We start from the raw sequence: 24034 nt of genomic DNA, 5'->3' as shown, positions 1-24034 counted from the left end.
ACTGCTGTCCTCCATTTTCCCCACTCCCTGCCCCCCAAGCACAGTGGTCCTACAGCAAGAGCCTCTGATGCAGACCCCGTGCAAGTTGTGGGTGAGAGCACTCTGTCAGCAAAAATACTGTGGAGAAAACCGAGGAACACCAGAGCTTACCTCACAGCGGTTTATCATAACTCTCCTGCTTTGTATTGTGACCCACTGACAGTACCAACACAGGCCCATCACCCTGGAGTGATGTTATACAGACCCTGGGAAGGTAGTTGGGGAAGGGGGTGGTGTGTGGGTGGGTCGGGGAATGGGGGAAATGGGTGGGAGGAAGGGGAATGTGGGTGGGGGTGGTCACTGGGGGGAGGGGGTTGCCAAGGGGTGGTGTTTATTGTGAGGGGGTTGGGGGGGGGGGGGAAGTGTGTGAGCTGATGACAATGCCTTGTCCTATGAGAAGCGAGCGAGGATGAGCGCCTCCCTGGCCCTCGCATGCCGAACCCTCGCTACCGCCAGTCCTCCATCCTCTGGCTGCTCCTGCAGGTCCTTCAGCTCCTCCAGGTCCAGCATCCTCCGCATCTTCCTTAACCAAGGTTGTATGTCCCTCTTCCTCCTCCAGCAAGTCACCCCACTGCTGTGCCAGGATGTGGAGGGCACAGCAGGCCACCACAAAGTGGGAGATCCTCTGAGGATGCACTGCTGTGCACCACCAGAATGGTCCAGGCTTCAGAACCACATTTTGAGCAGTCTGATGCAATGACAGCGTGGATGGCAGAATAGATCTCGTTATATCGGGTCTCTGTAACGGTTTTCGGCCTTTGCACTGGTGTTATCAGCCAGGACCTCAGCCCTTGCCCCTCCCTGCTGCTGGGGTTCTCCATGCTCTCAATGATTGAGCATGCCCAATGCTCTTCTGCACTGTCGCTATTTCTGATTTGTGACCGTGATGTCCACATATCCCCTGGACTGACTATCATCTGTGACTCCTTTCCATTTCATAGGAGGAATCCCCGGTGGTCCGTTAGTGTGCAGGCTGCGTGAGTCCCGCAGCACAATGCTCATCATATAGACCAGCCCGGCATGGGCCTGAAGGGCACAAAACACACTGCCCCAACAAAGCAGCTTTCAGTCTAACAGATGCGGCTCAGTACGATATATGTTGCACTCACCTCAAAGTCTTGAGAGCGAACTGAGGTCTGGCTTATGCGTGCCACTCTTTTACAAATGGGTTTGAGACTGGCATAATTTCCTTCTGGCGTGACAGAAGAATCATAGAATCCCTGTGTCATGATATGCAGTCATGCAGATAATGATATACAGACAGACACAGACAGGCAGCTAATGAACACAGAGACCAGGACATGACCAATGAACAGGCAGGACACTCAGGGGTGGTATCTCACTATAAAAGGCATGAGGCACTCACACTCCGCCTCTTTCCACTGATGAACATCTACAGAGTGAGTCAGGGTGTATGTACAGTATCACACCTCCAGCACGTGTCTAAGAGCTAGTCTGGTTCAGTCAGACAGAGTAACCACACTTAGGTTAGCAGAGAGTCGAACTCAGAGAACTGTGCTACTGGTTCAATAAATCAGATTGAACTAACTTCAAGGTCTGGAGTAGCTTTTGGTTAAAGCTGCATCCAGTTGCAGCCTGTGTTATCCCAGAGTACATAACACAACATGCTACCAGGAGACTGTTTAATCTAGGTGGTTTACCTCAGTCCATTCCGTGATGACCAGTGAATGTATTCCGGCACCATGGAGAAGATTCAGGCTCCTCACCAGCTCAGGACCTCCGGCAATCTCAGTGCCAATTGGCGGACATTCAAACAAAAGTTTCTGCTGTACATCGAAGCTTCAGACCTCATGCGTGCGCCTTATGCAAGGAAGAACGCGCTTCCCCTCTCAACAGCGGGTGATCAAGCCATCGAACCTTCAACTCTTTTCACTTCACTGAAGGCCAGGACAAGACAAAGTTTCAGACCATCCTGGACAAGTTTGACAGTCACTGTGAAGTGGACACCAATGAAATCTTTGAGCGCTACATATTCAAACAGCGTCTGCAAGGTAAAGATGAATCATTCAACTCCTTAACTAACCTCCACCTGCTAGCGCTGTCCTGTAACATGGTGATATTGCTGACTCCATGATCAGAGGCCAAATCCTTTTTGGAGTTCACTCTGATCCTCTGCGAGAGCAGCTACTGAAAATAAAGCACATGACCCTGCCAGTCACGACTGAAACATGCACTGTGCATGAGCACGCCAAAAACCGTTATGCCCAGTACAAATCGGCTGAAAATGAGAAACTTGCCTCCCACGAGGCAGAGAGTGTGCAGGCCATCTCCCGGATGCAGCACCTCAACATTAATGAAAGCGGCCATTTTGCGTGCTTTTCTCGGGGCCCCACGCATGCGCGATGCGAACAGGATAACAAAGCGGCCGACACCCGCACTGTGCATGTGCGACGACGCGTGGAGCGTCAGTACGTCGACGTCATGACGTGCTCGAACTGCAGCAACGCCCACTTAAAGAAACACTGCCCTGCAAGAGGCAGGCGATGTTTAAACTGCGGGAAGCCTGGACACTATGCAGCCTTGTGCAGGTCTGCACCACCAGTCAGGGGCCAGCGCTCCCAATTCCGCCGACGGCGCATTCAGAGTGTGCAACAACGATTAAAGGATTCTGATCCTGGCAGCACAACGGATCCAGAGGAAGAATGCCTGGACTCCGCCTCCTGTGTAGGTATCATTGCCAAATATGAATATGCCACATCCAACACATCACAAATTCAATCCACCCTCGCTATGGATTCTGCAAACGAATGGCGTGCGGTGATGCAGGCCAACCACTGCTCCTTCCAGTTTAAGCTGGACACAGGTGCTTCTGCCAACCTCCTCTCACAAGCAGATTTCAAACGCATCAAGAAGCCCCCTCAAGGTCCTTCCTGTGGTGTTGGGTGTTCTGACACACAGAAGAGCCAACACAGTTGCATATGGTACAACGCTTCTTTATTTAAACTCACTATTTACAACTTGGTCTTTGCACTCTGCACGTGGGGGGCTCCCTGCTTGTGGTGTTTCAACAGCTCTTTCTTGTTTCCTTCTCCCCAGACCTACTGACCTCCAGGTGTCGTGCTCGTGCTTTTTATGTGGTTGGTGTTCTTGTCTGTGATTGGTTGTGGTGTTGTGTACTCTGATTTGCCTGTTAGTGTGTCCATCATGATGTGTGTGTTTGAATATCATGACATCCCCCCTTTTTACAAAGATATGTGCCTACGTGGTAATAAATATGATCGTGACGTGAGTGCATCTAAGAGTGTGTGTGTGTCGTGTGCAGCATGTGTCTATGACGGAACTATGTACATGGGGCGATGTCGAGTGCGTCACATGAATCCAGTTGTACCATAACATAACAGAAATGCGAACGAGAGAAGAAGAAAAAAAATTTGAACAGTTGTCCAGTCAGACGACATCTGGAACGATAAACAACAACAGGTTATCATGTAAAATTGTCCAACTTATTAAACATATGAACTGTATTATAAGTCCATTCTAATGGGTTTGCGACGAATTCGGGTTGACCGCCTTAAGGGTGGATCAAGAACCACCGGCTGCTGTGCAGGCATGGCCATGGGTGGCGATGGAAAGGGCGTGATGTGCGGCAGCTCCACAAAGTCATCCTCGGAAGCCTGTTGAGGATCTGGCGTGTTGTGTGGCTGTGAGCGTGGAAGTCGGCGAAGGGCGCGCCGATTGCGGCGACGCACGGAACCATCCGGCATGCGAACCAGGAACGAGCGGGGAGCCACTTGTCGGAGGACTTCGGCCGGTGCTGACCAGCCACCATACGGTTGATGGACGCGTACTTTGTCTCCGGAGGACAGGGGGGGCAGGTCCGTCGCTCGTGTGTCGTACCGACCTTTCTGGCGATCACGCTGCAGTTGCATGTTCCGAAGAACCGCCTCATGGTCTGTTGTCGGTGCCAGGACGGAAGGTACCGTCGTCCTGAGGGAGCGACCCATTAGTAGCTGCGCTGGCGAGAGGCCCGTGGATAACGGGGCCGATCGATAGGCCAGCAAGGCAAGGTTAAAGTCCGATCCGTCATCAGCCGCCTTGCACAGGAGCCGCTTTGCGATGTGGACACCCTTTTCAGCCTTCCCGTTCGATTGTGGATGCAGAGGGCTGGATGTCACATGAGTGAAACCATATGCTGCGGCAAAGGACGACCATTCACGGCTGGCAAAACAAGGTCCATTGTCTGACATGACAGTCCTTGGAATGCCGTGGCGAGCAAACGTTTCCTTGCAGGCCCCAATGACTGCGGACGACGTCAGATCATGGAGAGGCATGACTTCCGGGTAGTTTGAGAAGTAGTCTATAATAACAATGTAATCTCTGCCGAGCGCGTGAAATAGGTCAACACCCACCTTCGCCCAGGGGGACGTCACCATCTCGTGTGGTAGAAGTGTTTCCGGAGGTTGCGCTGGCTGAAACCTCTGACAGGTTGTGCAGTTGAGCACCATGTTGGCTATGTCTTCATTAATACCCGGCCAATATACCGCCTCCCGGGCCCTTCGTCTGCATTTTTCGACGCCCAAGTGGCCTTCGTGTAGTTGACGAAGAATCATCTGGCGCACACTGTGTGGAATGACGATCCTATGCGATTTCATAAGGACCCCGTCTATATTGGTGAGATCATCTCGCACATTATAAAACTGGGGGCACTGCCCTTTTAGCCACCCTTCCGTCATGTGGCGCATCACTCGCTGCAGCAGAGGGTCAGTCGCCGTCTCTGCGCGTATGTGGGCCAGACAAGGATCATCAGCTGGCATATTTGCTGCTGTCAGAGTCACATGTGCCTCAATTTGACGCACGAACCCCTCCGCATCTGGTGGTGTGCTCACTGCTCGGGAAAGAGTGTCCGCCACTATGAGTTCCTTCCCCGGAGTGTAGATCAGTTCAAAATCGTACCTCCTGAGTTTAAGTAAGATGCGCTGGAGGCGAGGAGTCATGTCGTTCAGGTCTTTGTTAATGATGTTGACCAGGGGGCGGTGGTCAGTTTCGACCGTGAATCGTGGCAGGCCATACACATAGTCGTGGAACTTGTCCAGTCCAGTTAACAAGCCCAGGCATTCTTTTTCGATTTGCGCGTAGCGCTGTTCGGTAGGGGTCATGGCTCGTGAGGCATACGCAACCGGGGCCCATGATGACGTGCTGTCTTTTTGCAGGAGTACCGCTCCAATACCAGATTGGCTGGCGTCTGTTGAGATCTTTGTAGGGCGAGTCGTGTCAAAGAAGGCCAGCACTGGTGCCGTGACCAGTTTGTGCTTGAGCTCCTCCCATTCCCGCTGATGCGACTGGTGCCAGTTGAATTCCGTCGATCTTTTTACGAGATGGCGCATGTTTGTTGTATGAGAAGCCAGGTTGGGAATGAACTTCCCAAGGAAGTTGACCATGCCCAGGAATCTTAAGACAGCCTTCTTGTCAGCCGGTCGTGGCATGGCTGTGATGGCGCTAACCTTGTCTGCATCGGGACGGACCCCGGACCTTGAGATGTGGTCCCCGAGGAATTTCAGCTCCGTCTGGCCGAAAGCACACTTCGCACGGTTGAGACGCAGGCCATTTTGCCGTATGCGGGTGAAGACACGTCGAAGACGATGCATGTGTTCCTGCGGAGTGGTGGACCAAATGATGATATCGTCCACATATACACGTACCCCTTCGATGCCTTCCATCATCTGCTCCATAATGCGGTGGAATACTTCAGATGCCGAAATGATGCCGAATGGCATCCGGTTGTAGCAGAATCTGCCAAAAGGGGTGTTGAATGTGCATAGTCTTCGGCTGGCCGGGTCCAGTTTGATCTGCCAGAATCCTTTGGACGCATCCAATTTAGTGAATATGTTGGCTCGCGCCATCTCGCTGGTGAGGTCTTCTCGTTTCGGGATGGGATAGTGTTCCCGCATGATGTTGTTGTTCAGATCTTTTGGATCTATACATATACGGAGCTCGCCAGAGGGCTTCTTTACACAGACCATGGAGCTGACCCATGGCGTGGGCTCCGTGACCTTGGATAGGACCCCTTGGTCCTGAAGAATCTGCAGTTGTGCATTGAGGCGGTCTTTGAGAGGCGCAGGAACCCTGCGAGGTGCGTGAACGACAGGGATGGCGTCCGGTCTGAGTCGAATCTTGTACGTGTGTGGCAATGTCCCCATGCCTTCAAAAACCTCCTGGTTGTGAGCAAGGAGGGAATGGAGATTCGCGTGGAACTCAGCATCCGGGAAGTCGGATATCTCATCTGGAGAGAGAGACATGATGCGCTGTACCAGGTGAAGGACCTTACACGCTTGTGCGCCCAGTAACGAGTCCTTTGATGAGCCCACAACTTCGAAGGGGAGTGTGGCCGTGTACCTCTTGTGAGTCACCTGTAGCTGGCAAGATCCTACGGACGGGATAACGTTCCCGTTATAGTCAACCATCTTAAGCCGGGATGGTGTGATGGGTGGTTTGACCTTCATGGCCTGGACTGCAGAGTAAGCAATCAGGTTGGCGGATGCGCCGGTGTCCAGACGGAAGGCGACGCGCGATCGGTTGACCGTCAGGGTGGCACACCACTCATCGTCTGGATTGATGGCATTGACCTTGTTGACATCAATGACGGCAACTCGGAAGTCATCCTGGTCATCTGCATCACTTAACTGGAAGTCGTGATGCGTGGGCTGGACGGTCCTGACTCGTGTGCGAGGTTGTCGAGGATGCGCCGGATCCATGGGTTGAGCCGCACGACAGCGGGCTGCGTAGTGGCCTATCATGGCACATCTGTTGCACTGTCGGTATTTTGCAGGACATTGCCCTTTTAAGTGTAGACCTTCACACTTGCTGCACGTCATGACGTCACGACGTTCGTTGCGCCACTGCGCATGCGCAGTGCGATCTTGCGGTGGGCGCGCCTGCGCAGTGCGTCCCTCGTTGTGGCAGTTATTCTTGGCGCGCACCTGCGCGGGAGACCGCGAAAAGCGCGGGAAGCGGCCGCTGTCGTCCGGGCCGTGGGGCGGGAAGAAATCGACGGCCTGGATGCGTTCAACGTCGTGGGCGGCCTGGCTTGCCGATTCGACGGCTGGGGACCCCCTCCGTGCCAACTCGGACGCCTGAAATCGGGCAAAACGGCAGGCAGCATTTTCATGGAGGACACAGGCTTCCACAGCAGACGCTAAGGTGAGGCTCTTTATTTTAAGAAGCTGCTGGCGTAGGCCACTAGAGGCAACGCCAAAAACAATCTGGTCCCTGATCATGGACTCTGTGGTGGTGCCGTAACCGCAGGACTGCGCTAGAATCCGGAGGTGCGTCAAAAAGGGTTGAAAAAGCTCCTCCTTACCTTGCAGGCGTTGCTGAAAGATGTATCTTTCGAAAGTTTCGTTTACTTCAGTTTGAAAGTGCTGGTCCATTTTGAGGATGACCGTGTCATATTTGGCCTGGTTTTCGCCTTCCTCGAACACCAGTGAATTAAAGACATCGTTTGGGTGGGGGCCTGCGTAGAAGAGGAGCATTGCAATCTTCGAATCATCCGAGACATTCTGTTTTTCGGTGGCACGGATGTACAGGTCAAATCGCTGCCTGTAGAGCTTCCAGTTGGTGCCTAGGTTCCCCGTGACTTGCATCGGCTGCGGTTTGCCGGTGTGGTCCATGTCCAGAATGGCAGGTTGGTAGGCAGGTATCGATCCACTCCTGTACCATGTGGTGTTGGGTGTTCTGACACACAGAAGAGCCAACACAGTTGCATATGGTACAACGCTTCTTTATTTAAACTCACTATTTACAACTTGGTCTTTGCACTCTGCACGTGGGGGGCTCCCTGCTTGTGGTGTTTCAACAGCTCTTTCTTGTTTCCTTCTCCCCAGACCTACTGACCTCCAGGTGTCGTGCTCGTGCTTTTTATGTGGTTGGTGTTCTTGTCTGTGATTGGTTGTGGTGTTGTGTACTCTGGTTTGCCTGTTAGTGTGTCCATCATGATGTGTGTGTTTGAATATCATGACACTTCCAGCAGCCAGCAGGCTCCTGGACTACAACAGAAATGCCATCACAGCACTGGGATCCTGCCATCTACTCATCTCCAACCGGAGCACCCATGCACGGTTACGTTTTGAAATTGTCAAGCCAGACAGCGCATCCCTACTTGGCGCGCATGCCTGCAAGCAGCTGAACCTCCTGCAGCGGGTTTACGCAATGGCATCCTCCAATGTGGATCTTGAAGGGGTTTGTGTATACTTGGACAACATCATCATATGGTCCACAACACCTGAAGAGTCCCGTCTCCAGCAGGTATTCCGCCATGTCCATGCCAATGGCCTGAAGTTGAACAGGTCCAAATGTTGCTTTGGTATGTCGACACTCAAGTTCCAAGGTGACCAGATCTCTCAGCAGGGAGTGCGCCCGGACACAGACAAGGTCAAGGCCATCGAAGCCACGAAGGTCCCTGAAGACAAGAAGGTGGTGTTGCGCTTCCTGTGCATGGTCAATTTTCTGGGCAAGTTCATCCCTGGCCTCACACACCATGGCCCTACGAAACCTGGTGAAAAAGTCCACTGCCTTTGAGTGGAAGGCAGCACATCAGGAAGAGTGGTTGGAGCTGAAAGTCAAGCTCACCACCGCATCCATCTTGGCATTTTTCGACCCAGACAGGGAGACAAAGATCTCGACAGATGCGAGCCAGGATGGCATCGGTGCGGTGCTGCTTCAACGTGATGACACTTCATCCTGGGCACAAGTAGCCTACGCATCGAGGGCCATGACGCCCACCGAAACAAGGTATGCGCAAATAGAGAAGGAATGCCTGGGTCTTCTCACAGGCATTCTCAAGTTTTGCGACTATGTCTACGGCTTGCCGACATTCACTGTCGAGACGGAACATAGGCCTCTGGTCCACATTATCCACAAGGACCTGAACGGCATGACGCCTCGGTTGCAGCGCATCCTCCTCAAACTCAGCAGGTACGACTTTGCCTTAGTGTACATGCCTGGCAAGGAGCTCATCATCGCTGATGCATTGTCCCGCTCCATCACATTGCCTAGTGAACCGCTGGAAATCATCCGGCAGATTGAATCACAGGTGCAGCTGTGTGCTAGCACCCTCCCGGCGTCTGGTGAGCAGGTGGTTCGTCTCCGCGAGGAGACAGACAAAGACCCCCTCTTGCAGTGTGTCATGCACCACCTCGCCAATGGCTGGCAGAAAGGGCAGTGCCCTCAATTTTACAATGTAAAGATGTGCAGGGTAGCTGCATTGGTCATGCTAAGTTGCCCGTCAATTGGAATTTAAAAAAAAAAGATAATCCATTCCCATCACATCTTGGAAGTATATTGGATTTATATTTCTTACATATTTCAGTCCTGAAACAGGATCATTTTTCAAGCTGTGTAACAAAACATGCGGAATCTATACTTACAAACCTCTGAAGCTTTCCCAATTTGACAAGAAATTAAAATAAATTCTGAATCATATACTAGAGCTGGAACACAAGGTAATTTTATGAGTCCAAGCTGCTGGCGGCCAAGGTTCCTTTATTGCCTTACGGACTTGTAAAATTAGTCTGACTGTGTTAACATTGTCAATAGTAAAGATCCAATTAAACTATGCAAATATGCAACATTTGCATGTCCCTCACCTATTGTGAAACCATCCTTGTGATTTTATTGCATTATAATTTTTTCTAACAGGGTCCGACTATTTTAAGCAGGATTTTTTCAAAATGTTGCCGTCTTCTCATGCTTTTACCACATTTGATATACCAGTTTCCTTATTCCACACCCTGACTCCTCTGTCCCTGCAGATTATCACCTCTCATCTTTAACATTTTTGCCCTCTCCCAAGTCCTTGAATGACCTGTCACCTCCAAAACCTGTACCCATCTTTCCCACAACTTTATATCTGAATCAGCAACTCCATGCTTCAGCCAGAGACCGTACAACAAAAAGAAGGTCAAAGGAGTGAGGCCTGGATTTTTTAAATAAAGGAGAGCTTCTCTTTCATTATGTAAAAAGGGAAGAGGTTGAAATTCAAAAGGCCTGCCCCACCCCCGAACATTGCACCTACCATATTCGCGGAGGAAGGATTGGACCCGGGTCGAAATTTGAACAGAAATTTTTCGTGGAGGCAGCTGCACATGTACATAGAACATAGAACATAGAAAATACAGCACATAACAGGCCCTTCGGCCCACGATGTTGTGCCGAACCTTTGTCCTAGATTAATCATAGATTATCATTGAATTTACAGTGCAGAAGGAGGCCATTCGGCCCTTTGAGTCTGCACCGGCTCTTGGAAAGAGCAACCTACCCAAACTCAACACCTCCACCCAACACCAAGGGCAATTTTGGACACTAAGGGCAATTTATCATGGCCAATCCACCTAACCTGCACATCTTTGGACTGTGGGAGGAAACCGGAGCACCTGGAGGAAACCCACGCAGACACGGGGAGGATGTGCAGACTCCGCACAGACAGTGATCCAAGCCAGAATCGAACCTGGGACCCTGGAGCTGTGAAGCAATTGTGCTATCCACAATGCTACCGTGCTGCCCATAAGAACAAATAAATCTGCACTATATAATTTTACCGTAATCCATGCACCTATCCAATAGCTGCTTGAAGGTCCCTAATGTTTCCGACTCAACTACTTCCACAGGCAGTGCATTCCATGCCCCCACTACTCTCTGGGTAAAGAACCTACCTCTGATATCCCTCCTATATCTTCCACCTTTCACCTTAAATTTATGTCCCCTTGTAATGGTTTGTTCCACCCGGGGAAAAAGTCCCTGACTGTCTACTCTATCTATTCCCCTGATCATCTTATAAACCTCTATCAAGTCGCCCCTCATCCTTCTCCGTTCTAATGAGAAAAGGCCTAGCACCCTCAACCTTTCCTCGTAAGACCTACTCTCCATTCCAGGCAACATCCTGGTAAATCTCCTTTGCACCTTTTCCAAAGCTTCCACATCCTACCTAAAATGAGGCGACCAGAACTGTACACAGTACTCCAAATGTGGCCTTACCAAAGTTTTGTACAGCTGCATCATCACCTCACGGCTCTTAAATTCAATCCCTCTGTTAATGAACACGAGCACACCATAGGCCTTCTTCACAGCTCTATCCACTTGAGTGGCAACTTTCAAAGATGTATGAACATAGACCCCAAGATCTCTCTGCTCCTCCACATTGCCAAGAACTCTACCGTTAACCCTGTATTCCACATTCATATTTGTCCTTCCAAAATGGACAACCTCACACTTTTCAGGGTTAAACTCCATCTGCCACTTCTCAGCCCAGCTCTGCATCCTATCTATGTCTCTTTGCAGCCGACAACAGCCCTCCTTACTATCCACAACTCCACCAATCTTCGTATCATCTGCAAATCTACTGACCCACCCTTCAACTCCCTCATCCAAGTCATTAATGAAAATCACAAACAGCAGAGGACCCACAACTGATCCCTGTGGTACGCCACTGGTAACTGGGATCCAGGCTGAATATTTGCCATCCACCACCACTCTCTGACTTCTATCGGTTAGCCAGTTTGTTATCCAACTGGCCAAATTTCCCACTATCCCATGCCTCCTTACTTTCTGCAGAAGCCTACCATGGGGAACCTTATCAAATGCCTTACTAAAATCCATGTACACTACATCCACTGCTTTACCTTCATCCACATGCTTGGTCACCTCCTCAAAGAATTCAATAAGACTTGTAAGGCAAGACCTACCCCTCACAAATCCCTGCTGACTATCCCTAATCAAGCAGTGTCTTTCCAGATGCTCAGAAATCCTATCCTTCAGTACCCTTTCCATTACTTTGCCTACCACCGAAGTAAGACTAACTGGCCTGTAATTCCCAGGGTTATCCCTAGTCCCTTTTTTGAACAGGGGCACAACATTCGCCACTCTCCAATCCCCTGGTACCACCCCTGTTGACAGTGAGGACGAAAATATCATTGCCAACGGCTCTGCAATTTCATCTCTTGCTTCTATTCCCATAGAATCCTTGGATATATCCCGTCAGGCCCGGGGGACTTGTCTATCCTCAAGTTTTTCAAAATGCCCAACACATCTTCCTTCCTAACAAGTATTTCCTCGAGCTTACCAATCTGTTTCACACTGTCCTCTCCAACAAAATCGCCCCTCTCATTTGTAAATACAGAAGAAAAGTACTCGTTCAAGACCTCTCCTATCTCTTCAGACTCAATACACAATCTCCCGCTACTGTCCTTGATCGGACCTACCCTCGGTCTAGTCATTCTCATATTTCTCACATTTGTGTAAAAGGTCTTGGGGTTTTCCTTGATCCTACCCGCCAAAGATTGTTCATGCCCTCTCTTAGCTCTCCTAATCCCTTTCTTCAGTTCCCTCCTGGCTATCTTGTATCCCTCCAATGCCCTGTCTGAACCTTGTTTCCTCAGCCTTACATAAGTCTCCTTTTTCCTCTTAACAAGACATTCAACCTCTCTTGTCAACCATTGTTCCCTCACTCGACCATCTCTTCCCTGCCTGACAGGGACATACATATCAAGGACACGTAGTACCTGTTCCTTGAACAAGTTCCACATTTCACTTGTGTCCTTCCCTGACAGCCTATGTTCCCAACTTATGCACTTCAATTCTTGTCTGAGAACATCATATTTACCCTTCCCCCAATTGTAAACCTTGCCCTGTTGCACGCACCTATCCCTCTCCATTACTAAAGTAAAAGTCACAGAATTGCGGTCACTATCTCCAAAATGCTCCCCCCCACTAACAAATCTATCACTTGCCCTGGTTCATTACCAAGTACTAAATCCAATATTGCCCCTCCTCTGGTCGGACAATCTACATACTGTGTTAGAAAAGCTTCCTGGACACACTGCACAAACACCACCGCATCCAAGCTATTTGATCTAAAGAGTTTCCACTCAATATTTGGGAAGTTAAAGTCACCCATGACTACTACCCTGTGACTTCTGTACCTTTCCAAAATCTGTTTCCCAATCTGTTCCTCCACATCTCTGCTACTATTGGGTGGCCTATAGAAAACTCCTAACAAGGTGACTGCTCCTTTCCTATTTCTGACTTCAACCCATACTACCTCAGTAGGGTGATACTCCTCGAACTGCCTTTCTGCAGCTGTTATACTATCTCTAATTAACAATGCCACCCCCCACCTCTTTTACCACCCTCCCTAATCTTATTGAAACATCTATAACCAGGGACCTCCAACAACCATTTCTGCCCCTCTTCTATCCAAGTTTCCGTGATGGCCACCACATCGTAGTCCCAAGTACCGATCCATGCCTTAAGTTCACCCACCTTATTCCTGATGCTTCTTGTGTTTAAGTATACACACTTCAACACATCTCCGTGCCTGCAAGTACTCTCCTTTGTCAGTGTTCCCTTCCCCACTGCCTCATTACACGCTTTGGCGTCCTGAATATCGGCTACCTTAGTTGTTGGACTACAAATCCGATTCCCATTCCCCTGCCAAATTAGTTTAAACCCTCCCGAAGAGTACTAGAAAACCTCCCTCCCAGGATATTGGTGCCCCTCTGGTTCAGATGCAACCCGTCCTGCTTGTACAGGCCCCACCTTCCCCAGAATGTGCTCCAATTATCCAAATACCTGAAGCCATCCCTCCTACACCATTCCTGCAGCCACGTGTTCAGCTGCACTCTCTCCATATTCCTAGCCTCGCTATCACGTGGCACCGGCAACAAACCAGAGATGACAACACTTTCTGTCCTGGCTTTTAACTTCCAGCCTAACTCCCTAAACTCATTTATTACCTCCACACCCCTTTTCCTACCTATGTCGTTGGTACCTATGTGCACCACGACCTCTGGCTGCTCTCCCTCCCCCTTAAGGATCCTGAAGACACGATCCGAGACATCCCTGGCCCTGGCACCCGGGAGGCAACATACCTTCCGGGAGTCTCGCTCGCGACCACAGAATCTCCGATCTATTCCCCTAACCATTGAATCTCCTACAACTATTGCTTTTCTATTCTCCCCCTTCCCTTCTGAGCCCCAGAGCCAGACTCATTGCCAGAGACCTGGCCGCTAGGGCCTTCCCCCGGTAGGTCATCCCCCCCAACAGCATCCAAAACGGTATACTTGTTTTGAAGGGGAACGGCCACGAGGGATCCCTGCACTGTCTGCCTGTTTGTTTTTTTCCCCCTGACTGTAACCCAGCTATTCTTGTCCTGTACCTTGGGTGTGGTGACCTCCCTGTAACTCTTCTCAATCACCCCCTCTGCCTCCCGGATGATCCGAAGTTCATCCAGCTTCAGCTCCAGTTCCCTAACACGGCCCCTACCAGCGTAAATCAGCAGTTGCCTCAATTCATGTTGAATTTTGGTGACCAAGGTGTGTGAAATATGACATGCACAGGTTAGGCCTGGTCAGAGCAGATCTGAACTTTGGAGAGGTAGGATATCTTTTTGGAGAGGTAGGGCATAACTTTGGTGCTGGGACACTCATGGTGGAGGCCAGGTGCTATTTTAGGGAGTTTGGTGCCCTTGGCAGAAGTAAGTTGCCTCTTGGGAATGTTAGAAATAGACATGAGTGTGAATAAGAAGTGAATGAACCCATTGGGCGGGATTCTCCGACCCCCCCGGCGTGTCGGAGAATCGCCTGGGGAGGCGGCGTAAATCCCGCATGGCCGCCCCCGATATTCCCCGGTGACCAAGAACCCTGTCGACGTGAATCGTGCCGCGCGCCTCGGAGAATGTAGAGGACCGGTGCGATGCAACGGGCCCCGGGGCCGCCCCAATTCTCCGGGCCGGATGGGCCGAAGTCCCGCCGACGTGATCACCGGTCACGCCAGCGTAAATCAAACCATCTATTTAACGACATCAAGCAGTCGTGCTGGTTGACGCCGGCCAGCGCGGAGGTAGGGGTCGGCGTGGGGCGGCAGCCGGAGAAGTGCCGACACGGCCGCTGGTGGTGGAAGGGGGGGGGTCGCAGGAGCCGTTGGAGTGTGCGTGCAGGGGTGGGGGGGCTGGAGGGGCTGGGGGGAGGGGCTGTGGGTGAGGGGCTGTGGGTGGAGGGGCTGGGGATGGAGGGGCTGGGGGGCAGGGGCTGGGGGTGGACTGGGGGAGGGGCTGGGGGAGGGGTTGGGGAGGTGCTGGGCTGGGGGTGGGGGGAGCTAAGGGCAGAGGGGGCTGGGGGGGAGGAAGGGGCTGGGGGGAGGGAAGGGCTGAGGGGTGAGGCTGGGGGGGGGAAGCAAGGGACTGTGGGGGAGGGGCTGTGGGGGGGAGAGGCTGGGGGGGCAGGGAGAGACTTGGGGGGAAGGGTGGGAGGAGCTGGGTGGGAGGAGCTGAGTGGGAGTGGGGGAGGAGCTGGGGGAGAGGGGCTGGGGGGAGGTGGGAGGGGCTGGGGGATGAGGGGCTGGGGGGTTGGGGGGGGAGTTGGAGAGGGTGTGTGATGGAGAGGGTGCGTGATGGAGAGGGTGCATGCTGGGTAGGAGGGTGCGTGCCGAGGAGGAGAGGGGGGTGTTGGGGAGGGTGCGTGCCAGGGAGAAGAGGGGGGGGGGTTGGGGAGGGTGTGTGCCGGGGAGGAGAGGGGGGGTGTTGGGGAAGGTGCGTGCCAGGGAGGAGAGGGTGTGGTGGGGTTGGGGAGGGTGCGGCGGGGAGGAGGGGGTGGTGTTGGGGAGGGTGCGTGCCAGGGAGGAGGGGGGAGGGGTTGGGGAGGGTGCATGCTAGGGAGGAGAGGGGGGCTTGGGGAGGGTGCGTGCCGGGGAGGAGAGGGTGGGGGGGGTTGGGGAAGGTGCGTGTCGGGGAGGAGAGGGGGGTGTTGGGGAGGGTGCGTGCCAGGGAGGAGGGGGGGAGGGGTTGGGGAGGGTGCGTGTCGGGGAGGAGAGGGGGGTGTTGGGGAGGGTGCGTGCCGGGGAGGAGAGGTTGGGGGGGGGTTGGGGAGGGTGCATGTCGGGGAGGAGAGGGGGGTGTTGGGGAGGGTGCGTGCCAGGGAGGAGGGGGGGAGGGGTTGGGGAGGGTGCGTGTCGGGGAGGAGAGGGGGGTGTTGGGGAGGGTGCGTGCCGGGGAGGAGAGGATGGGGGTGTTGGAGAGGGTGCGTGCTGTGGAGGAGAGGGGGGCTTGGGGAGGGTGCCGGGGAGGAGAGGCGGGGGGGGGGGGGCGTTGGGGAGGGTGCGTGCCGGGGAGGAGAGGGGGAGGGGGGTTGGGGAGGGTGCGTGCCAGGGAGGAGGGGTAGGTGTCCGCCTGGCCATGTACCAGCTGGCAACAGTCGCGACCATGCAGCCCATGGCACCTGGCTGCGGGGGTGGGGGGGGGGGGGGGGGGGGGGGTGGGTATGGGCAATGGTGACATGCCGTCTATCCCTCCCACCCCCAACCCCCACCCCCTGCAGGCCGTTATGTTTGGTCATCACCCAGCGATGTTGGCCGCCGTGGCGGGAGCCGCACTTCTACATGTTGACCTGGGAGCTGGAGCAGGAGCGTGGCAGGGAGGCGGCGGAGGCTGCAGCAGAGGAGCGTGCCGCAGGGGGACAGGTGGCAGCTGCCCATGCTGGAGGGCAGCCCGCACAAAAGGACGAGGAGGAGGAGGAGGTGGTGGTGGTGCCACGGAGACGCCCGATGAGGCCCCGTGTGTACCGGCCCTGCTCGTTGTTCCAGAACCTCACGTACCGGGCATGCAGGAGGAGACTCCGGATGAGCCGGGAAACCCTGGCACACATCTGCCACCTGATGGCATACCTGGCACCACGTGGCACTGGGAAGGACACCTTCTCCCCGTGGCCATCAAGATTATGGTGGCCCTGAACCTCTATGCCATGGGGTAATTCCAGGCGCCGAGTGGGGACCTGTCTGGCATCTCGCAGGCATTGGTGCATCGGTGCATCGGTGCAATGACAGATGCCCTACATGCCATTGCGGACCGCTACATCCAGTTCCCTGTGCATCAGGCCAGCCAGGATGCCCGGGCAGCGGGCTTCGCTGCCGTGGCCAGGATGCCCATGGTCCAGGGGGCGATCGATGGGATGCACGTTGCCGTGCAGGTGGTCGATGCACACCGCATGAGGATCCTGCACGTCTGCGCCCGGTACCCGGTCAGTGTACATGACTCATTCATATTGGCGCAATCTTTCATCCCCACCATGTTCGAGGGACACCCCCCCCCCCCCCCCCCCCCCCCCCCCCCCCCCCCCCCCCAGGCTGAGGGGTTGGTTGCTGGGCGACAGGTGTTACTCGTTGCGGTCGTGGCTGATGAGGCCTACACGGAGGCCACAGACTGACGCGGAGAAACGATGCCCATGCAGCGACCAGGCGTGTGATAGCGAGGTGCTTTGGGCCACATAGCCCAGCAGAGGGCCGATGTGCTGCAGGCAGAGGAGAGGGAAGGGGAGGAACAGCAAGACGAGGCGCAGACCTCCCCAGATGAGGAAGATGGGGGTAATGGCCAGGACAGACGGGCTGGACATGGACGGGAGGCAGCCCACCGTTAGCAGCTGGGCCAGCGGGCACGGGACAGGCTGATAGCCGCTCGGTTCACTGACTAGGGGGGCGTGGGAATCGCTGAGTATGGGCACAGACCGCACACCATGGCAACAGCCTACCACCCTCACCCCACCCACTCAACACCAACCATCCTCACCACGCCCACCCAACACCAACCACCCGCACCCCACCCGCATGTACACCGCCCCTCCATTGCACCTGTGGCACAACGGGATGGGTTTACACGGTCGGCAGTAGTAGCGTGTCTATTGCAGGCCATGGAAGATGATGACAACCCGCCCTGCGATGAGCTTTCGGCTCTATATCGTTGGACAATGTCTGACCCATGGCCACAGTACCACCCCCCACCCGGACCGTCCCTGCATGCGGCTGCGACTTGGGGGGAAGGGGGGCACATTCACCTGAGGCCAAAGTTCTATCACCCCTCATACACCCACTGGTGCTCACCTCATACCACCCCCCACCCCCCCAATGCATCGGACAGAGCACAAATGCAGCTTCTCTAGGTGTGAAAGTGATTTTAATAACAAACAGTTCACACACGTGCCCTAGCCCCAGAACTAATCTGTGCCCTGCACCCATGCCAACTTACTCAGTGTCTAATTTCTTGGCCTTACGGGCCCAATGACTATTTCTAGGTGGTTCCCCAGACGGTACAGCAGAATTGGATGTGGACTCCTGTGATTCCTGCCCTGTGACTAGGGATCTCTTTGGGGGCCATTTCCTGGGGCGGCCCGGCCTAGATGGGCTAGGCTGCGGCTCGGGCGACTGGGATGGCGAGTTGCCAGCCTGTCCTGCCCGTTGCCCACCAGATGCACCTGGGACGGAGGTGAGGGGTGGGGTGGGGGGAGTCCAAGGTGTCACGGTGTTCCGGGACCTCCCCTACAGGGGGAACAGAACGGGCCCAGCACCTCCTCCTCCCGCAGGATGCCCGATGGTTCCCGGGCCTCTACATGGGTCGGGAATGTGAACGGAGGCCCGCCCTGGTATCAACAAGGGTCTGCAAGTTTGCAGCCATGGAGCTCAGGGAGTTGGCCATCCCAATCTGTGTCTGGGCAACGCCTGCCTGCACCTAGGCAATGGCGCTGATGCCCTCAGCGATGGCCTGCTGAGACTGGGCCACTGCCTGCAGAGACTGGGCCATTGCCTTCTGATACTGGGCCACGGCATTGAGCGCCTCTGCGATCTGCTGCTGGCTCTGGCTCATGGCTGCCTGTGAGAGGGCAGCCATGTCCTGGGTCATGGACGCCGCCTGCATGGAAAGCCCCACACCTTGCATAGTGCGACCCATGTCTGACACCGTTGGACCCATTGCCTCAACCGCAGTCGCCACCCGTGCGGTGTCAGCCTGGGTGGCACACATGACCGGCACCACTCCCTGCTCCTCACACGGTTGGACTCCTCCACCTTTGTCTGCAGCTGCCGCAAGCCAGCCATCACTCCCTTCGGTCGTCCCTTGGTCCGTGACTGCATCGGGTCTATGGGTGGGTGTGGTAACTGCAGGAACCCGGGACTCGTCTGGGCAGCAGGTGGTTGCTTGCGCCGGGATGCCCTCCGAGAGCCCGGCACCTCGACTGCTCCTGCCTCCACCTGCTGTACCGGGACGGCTGTGTTGTGCGCACCAGTTAGTGTCCCAGATGCCTCATCGCTAAAGTGCCCAACCGAGGTCAGTGTCTCTGCGATGGTGGAGGGTGTAGGAGATAGCAGTGGCATAATGGCGTGCTCCTCATCCGACCCGAAGTCCGGGGTCCCCTGGAGTGGTGATTCCTGTCCATCTGTCCACTGTGTGTGTGTCGTTTGCGTCAGTGTCCTGTGTGTTAGATGAAATGAAAATGAAATGAAAATCACTTATTGTCACAAGTAGGCTTCAAATGAAGTTACTGTGGAAAGCCCCCTAGTCGCCACATTCCGGCGCCTGTTCGGGGAGGCTGTTACGGGAATTGAACCGTGCTGCTGGCCTGCCTTGGTCTGCTTTCAAAGCCAGCGATTTAGCCCTGTGCTAAATGTTTTGTTACACTCTTGACGTAGCATAGGCTGCCTCCTTGATGTGCACTCTGACAAAGGAAGGTTCAGACTTGGAGATAGCTTTAACACATTTATTAAACTATTAACAATTCTCCTACTTGGATTCAACTCTCTTGTTAATCCTGCTATAGCTACTCAGACTAACTAACCAGTCTGCTACAATCCACGTGGTGGGTGTGATGTGTTTCAATCAACCCTGTCTGTACTCACCAAGTGTCTCCACTGGAAAGAGACTGAGCATGTGTGCTGTGTCCTTTTAAATGGTTTGGTGTAATGTGGTAGTGTCACGTCTGGGTGTGTCGTAACTGCCCATTGGTCGTGTCCTATCTTACTGACCTATTTGTTGAATGTCTGTGTGTCATGATGTCTCTGGTGCTCCCTCTAGTGTCTAGCAAGGTGTAGTGTATGTACATTAACCCTCTGTGTACTTCCAGTGATGCATATTACGACATCCCCCCTTTTTTCGGGTTACATATTTTCTGTACAGTGTTAAAGAAAATTGAACAAAATAGGTAGATAAGTGATGATATGTACAAGTTATGATAACAGTGATCATTAAACAATAAGTCCAACTCATATGTATGAGTCCAAAGTTCATTAATTAATATGGTCGAGTGGTTTTCTTGTTTGGTTGGTGAGTTGGTGATGTTGATGATGGTATGTCCATGTGAATGCTGTCAGTATCCTTATGTGTAAGGAACCAAGAAGTGGTCAAATCACTTTGTTGTCTGCTTTGGACTCGTTTTCTTTCGATGCTTGTGGTGGCAATGTATGCAATCTGTGTCGTCCTGCCATGGTATGTCATTGTACTGAGCTGAGCAGTAACAGTGTCCCACATTTGCAGAGTTGTACCATGTCGTACCAATTGTAGTTCCATTGGTGTTGTTTTTGTCGTGCTTGTTGTCGACGTTGTTGCCGCTGGTACGCTTCTTGTTATTGTCTTTGATGTTGTTGTTGTGGTTGTTGTTTTTGTTGTCGTGTTTGCTGCGCTCAAGGACCACACTCTGTGGATAATACGAGTGCTTCACACAGTTACTCGTGTCAGCGTACTTTGTGGCATCTGCTGTTTCCTTGAGCGTGCCGTCACTGAGTTTGCGGCACTCCCCGTCTGGAGTCATGTCAGGCTTACTGGAATCAGCTTTAGCTTGTCGATTCTCCCTGTCTGGAGCCCTTTCTGGTACACCTGAATCAGCTTTGGTTTCTTGACGCTCCCCGTCCGGAGTCATTGCAGGTTCATTTGAGTCAGCTGAGGTTTCTTGATGCTCCCCGTCCGGAGTTATTTCAGGTTCACTTGAATCAGCTGAGGTTTCTTGATGCTCCCTGTCCGGAGTGAAAACATTCAGGAATGCATTTGCTTGTGGAGAAGCTCGAGAGAATGATGTTTGAAGTAATGTGGTGTCACCAGAGTCACCAGTTGTCTCACTGTGATTGTCGAGTGCCTCTGTACACACTAGTTGAGGTCTGTCACGTTGCACATCTTGTATGGGAAGTGGGATGCCGTCGTCACTGGTCGCACATACAGTGGGTAGAGCCTCAGTGTCTTCTTGTTGTTCACTTGAGTGTGGTAGACTGTCATAGTCTTCTTGCTGTTCATTTGAGCATGGTAGACTGTCATAGCCTTCTTGCTGTGCACTTGAGCATGGCAGACCTGCATCACCTGCTGCTGGTTGCTCAGAGGAGGTTGCTAGACCCTTATGGTCTTGTTCATGCAAGGACTGCGCTCTGGAGTCTTGCGTTCCTTCCATCGTGGAGGCTGTCCACGAGCTCGCTGTGGAGGCTTGTGTCACTCCCTCTGTGGAGTCTTGCAGCGTTCCCTGTGTGGAATCGTGCATTGGTCTCGCTGTGGAGACTGTCATCACTTCTTGTTCATGCAAGGACTGCGCTCTGGAGTCTTGCGTTGCTTCTATCGTGGAGGCTGTCCACGAGCTCGCTGTGGAGGCTTGTGTCACAAGGGTCACTTTCTGTGTGGAGACGTGCAGTTGTCTCGCTGCCATTTCTTGTTCATGTAAGGACTGTGCTCTGATGTCTTGCATTTCTTCTATCATGGAGTCTGTCCACAAGCTCGCTGCAGAGGCTTGTGTCACTGGAGTCAGTTTCTGTGTGGAGATGTGAAGTTGTCTCGCTGTGGAGTCTTTCATCGCTTTCTGTGTGGAGGCTGGGACCCTTCGTGGTGCATGGACCACTCTCTGTGTGGATGCAGGGACTCTTCGCGGTGTGTGGACCACTCTCTGTGTGGCAGCGGGCCGCTCTCTGTGGGCTTGTACCGCTCTCTGTCTCTTGGCGTCAGGCCGCAGCATAATCCTGCACTCACGAGTCGGGATGTCATATATGCTGGGCTGAAGATCCTCAAGTCCAAAGAACACATCCGTGTCTGTGTCGGATTCGTCACTGTGCAACACATCTCATCGCAGTTCGGATTTGGAAGTGGGGTCGCCATCTCCAAAGATGAAATCATCGTCTGAGTCGTAGTCTTCTAGGACCATATCACCACGTTTTGTGTTGGAGCTGGCATTGGGCTCGCGATGTCCAAAGAAGAAATCAAGGTCTGAGTCGCAGTCTTCAAGGACCATATCATTTTCTAGGGCGGTGGTAACTGCTTGTTGCAGGGTTCTGCATAGGTTACTTTCAGCTACTGGTCGAAGATCAGGCATTGTGCTGTCGTTCCAGGTGAAAGTATCGTGTTTTGATGCTTAAACATTTTTTTCCTTGTTTTGGGACATTTCCCCTTTCAGTGGGCGTGGTCCGGGGCCTCTGACGTCATAACGCTTGTGACGTAGAGCATAGGAATGGATAGCGCATGCGCAGATCGCTGTTCCTTTACTTTGCACCCTTCTCTCAACTGCGCATGTGCGGTGCCTTTTCCAAGATGGCCACCAATCAAAATTGTCGTTCGCTGCTCGCCTACCTCGGCCTCATGGTTAGTATTGGCACCTCTTTTACCGTTTTCTGTTGGCTTTTTTGTGTTTTCCTCGCAGTATTGTTCGAACTTGTCCAGGACTTCTCTGGAAGTCTCTCTTTTCTTGCCCTCTGGAGTACTTGAAGGTTTTGAAGATTTGTTCTGCATTTGCACCCGCAATTGTGAGCAGAGGTTCTGTCTTTTCAGCATCGGCCACGTCTTGTAGGTCGACTGCTACCGGGAAGATCTCAAACCTTTGCCTGAATGCACGCCAGTTTGCACTAAGATTGCCGTGGCACCTGAGCCCCTGTGGAACCGGAATCTCGATCATCTTGCCTGGGCGCTGTTGCTGGTTGTCATGGTTTGCTGAGTTGAAACTATATGGATTTTAACAGTCACTCCTTGGTACCATGTTTTGTTATGCTCTTGGCGTAGCATAAGCTGCTTCCTTGATGTGCACTCTGACAAAGGAAGGTTCAGACTTGGAGATAGCTTTAACACATTTATTAAACTGTTAACAATTCTCCTACTTGGATTTGACTCTCCTGTTAATCCTGCTATAGCTACTCAGACTAACTAACCAGTCTGCTACAATCCACGTGGTGGGTGTGATGTGTTTCAATCAACCCTGTCTGTACTCACTAAGTGTCTCCACTGGAAAGAGACTGAGCATGTGTGATGTGTCCTTTTATATAGGTTGGTGTAATGCCCCCCTGTGGTAGTGTCACGTCTGAGTGTATCGTGACTGCCCATTGGTCGTGTCCTGTCTCACTGACCTATTGGTTGAATGTCTGTGTATCATGATGTCTCTGGTGCTCCCTCTAGTGTCTAGCTAGGTGTAGTGTATGTACATTAACCCCCTGTGTATTTACAGTGATGCATATCACCACATTAGGGTCCTGTGTGTTAGGGCCCTGTGTGTCGGTGTACTGTGTGTCAGTGTCCTGTGCATCAGTGTCCTGTGCGTCAGTGTCCTGGGTCGGCTGCGACGGGGGCCTGTTGCTGTGGCTGCCCTCCTCATCGCTGGGTGTGGCCAACTGGCATCGCCGCACTCGCTGCGTCCGCCTGTTGTTCCGGGTCTGTCCCTGCCTCGTGGCTGCCTTGAAACGTCCTGGGGTGTCGTATGTCTGATGGGTCGGGTCTGTCCCCCCTTCCCCCATATCCCCCCTCCCCCCAAATCCCCCCTCCCCCATATCCCCCCTTCCCCCATATTCCCCCTCCCCCCAAATCCTCCCTCCCCCATATCCCCCTTCCCCCATATCCCCCATATCGGGGGATATGGGGGAATGGGTATATGGGGAAGGGAGATATGGGGGAAGGGGGATATGGGGTAAGGGGGATATGGGTGAAGGGGGGATATGGGGGATATGAGGAAGGGGATCTGGGGAAAGGGGGATATAGGGAAGGGGGATATGGGGGAAGGGGGATATGGGGGATATGGGTGAAGGGGATATGGGGAAAGGGGGTTATGGGGAAGGGGATATGAGGGAAGGGGGGATATGGGGGGAAGGGGGATATGGGGGCAAGGGGGGATATGGGGGAAGGGGTGATATGGGGAAGGGGGATATGGTGGGTATGAGGGAGATGGGTGACAGGGGGGATATGGGGGAAGGGGTGATATGTGGGAAGGGGGGATATGGGAGG

The 24034-nt window shown here is 53.2% G+C and overlaps 1 long non-coding RNA gene across 1 annotated transcript in view; it reads right to left on the bottom strand.

Annotated features, from left to right (window-relative positions):
* Positions 1 to 24034, bottom strand: part of LOC140409605 (uncharacterized) — a 110009-nt gene that overhangs the window by 32359 nt on the left and 53616 nt on the right. The window lies entirely within an intron of this gene.

Source organism: Scyliorhinus torazame, chromosome 3, assembly GCF_047496885.1.
Source record: "Scyliorhinus torazame isolate Kashiwa2021f chromosome 3, sScyTor2.1, whole genome shotgun sequence".
Classification (NCBI taxonomy): domain Eukaryota; kingdom Metazoa; phylum Chordata; class Chondrichthyes; order Carcharhiniformes; family Scyliorhinidae; genus Scyliorhinus; species Scyliorhinus torazame.
The sequence above is the reverse complement of the archived record's forward strand: the minus strand, read 5'-3'. Positions and strand labels throughout refer to the sequence as shown.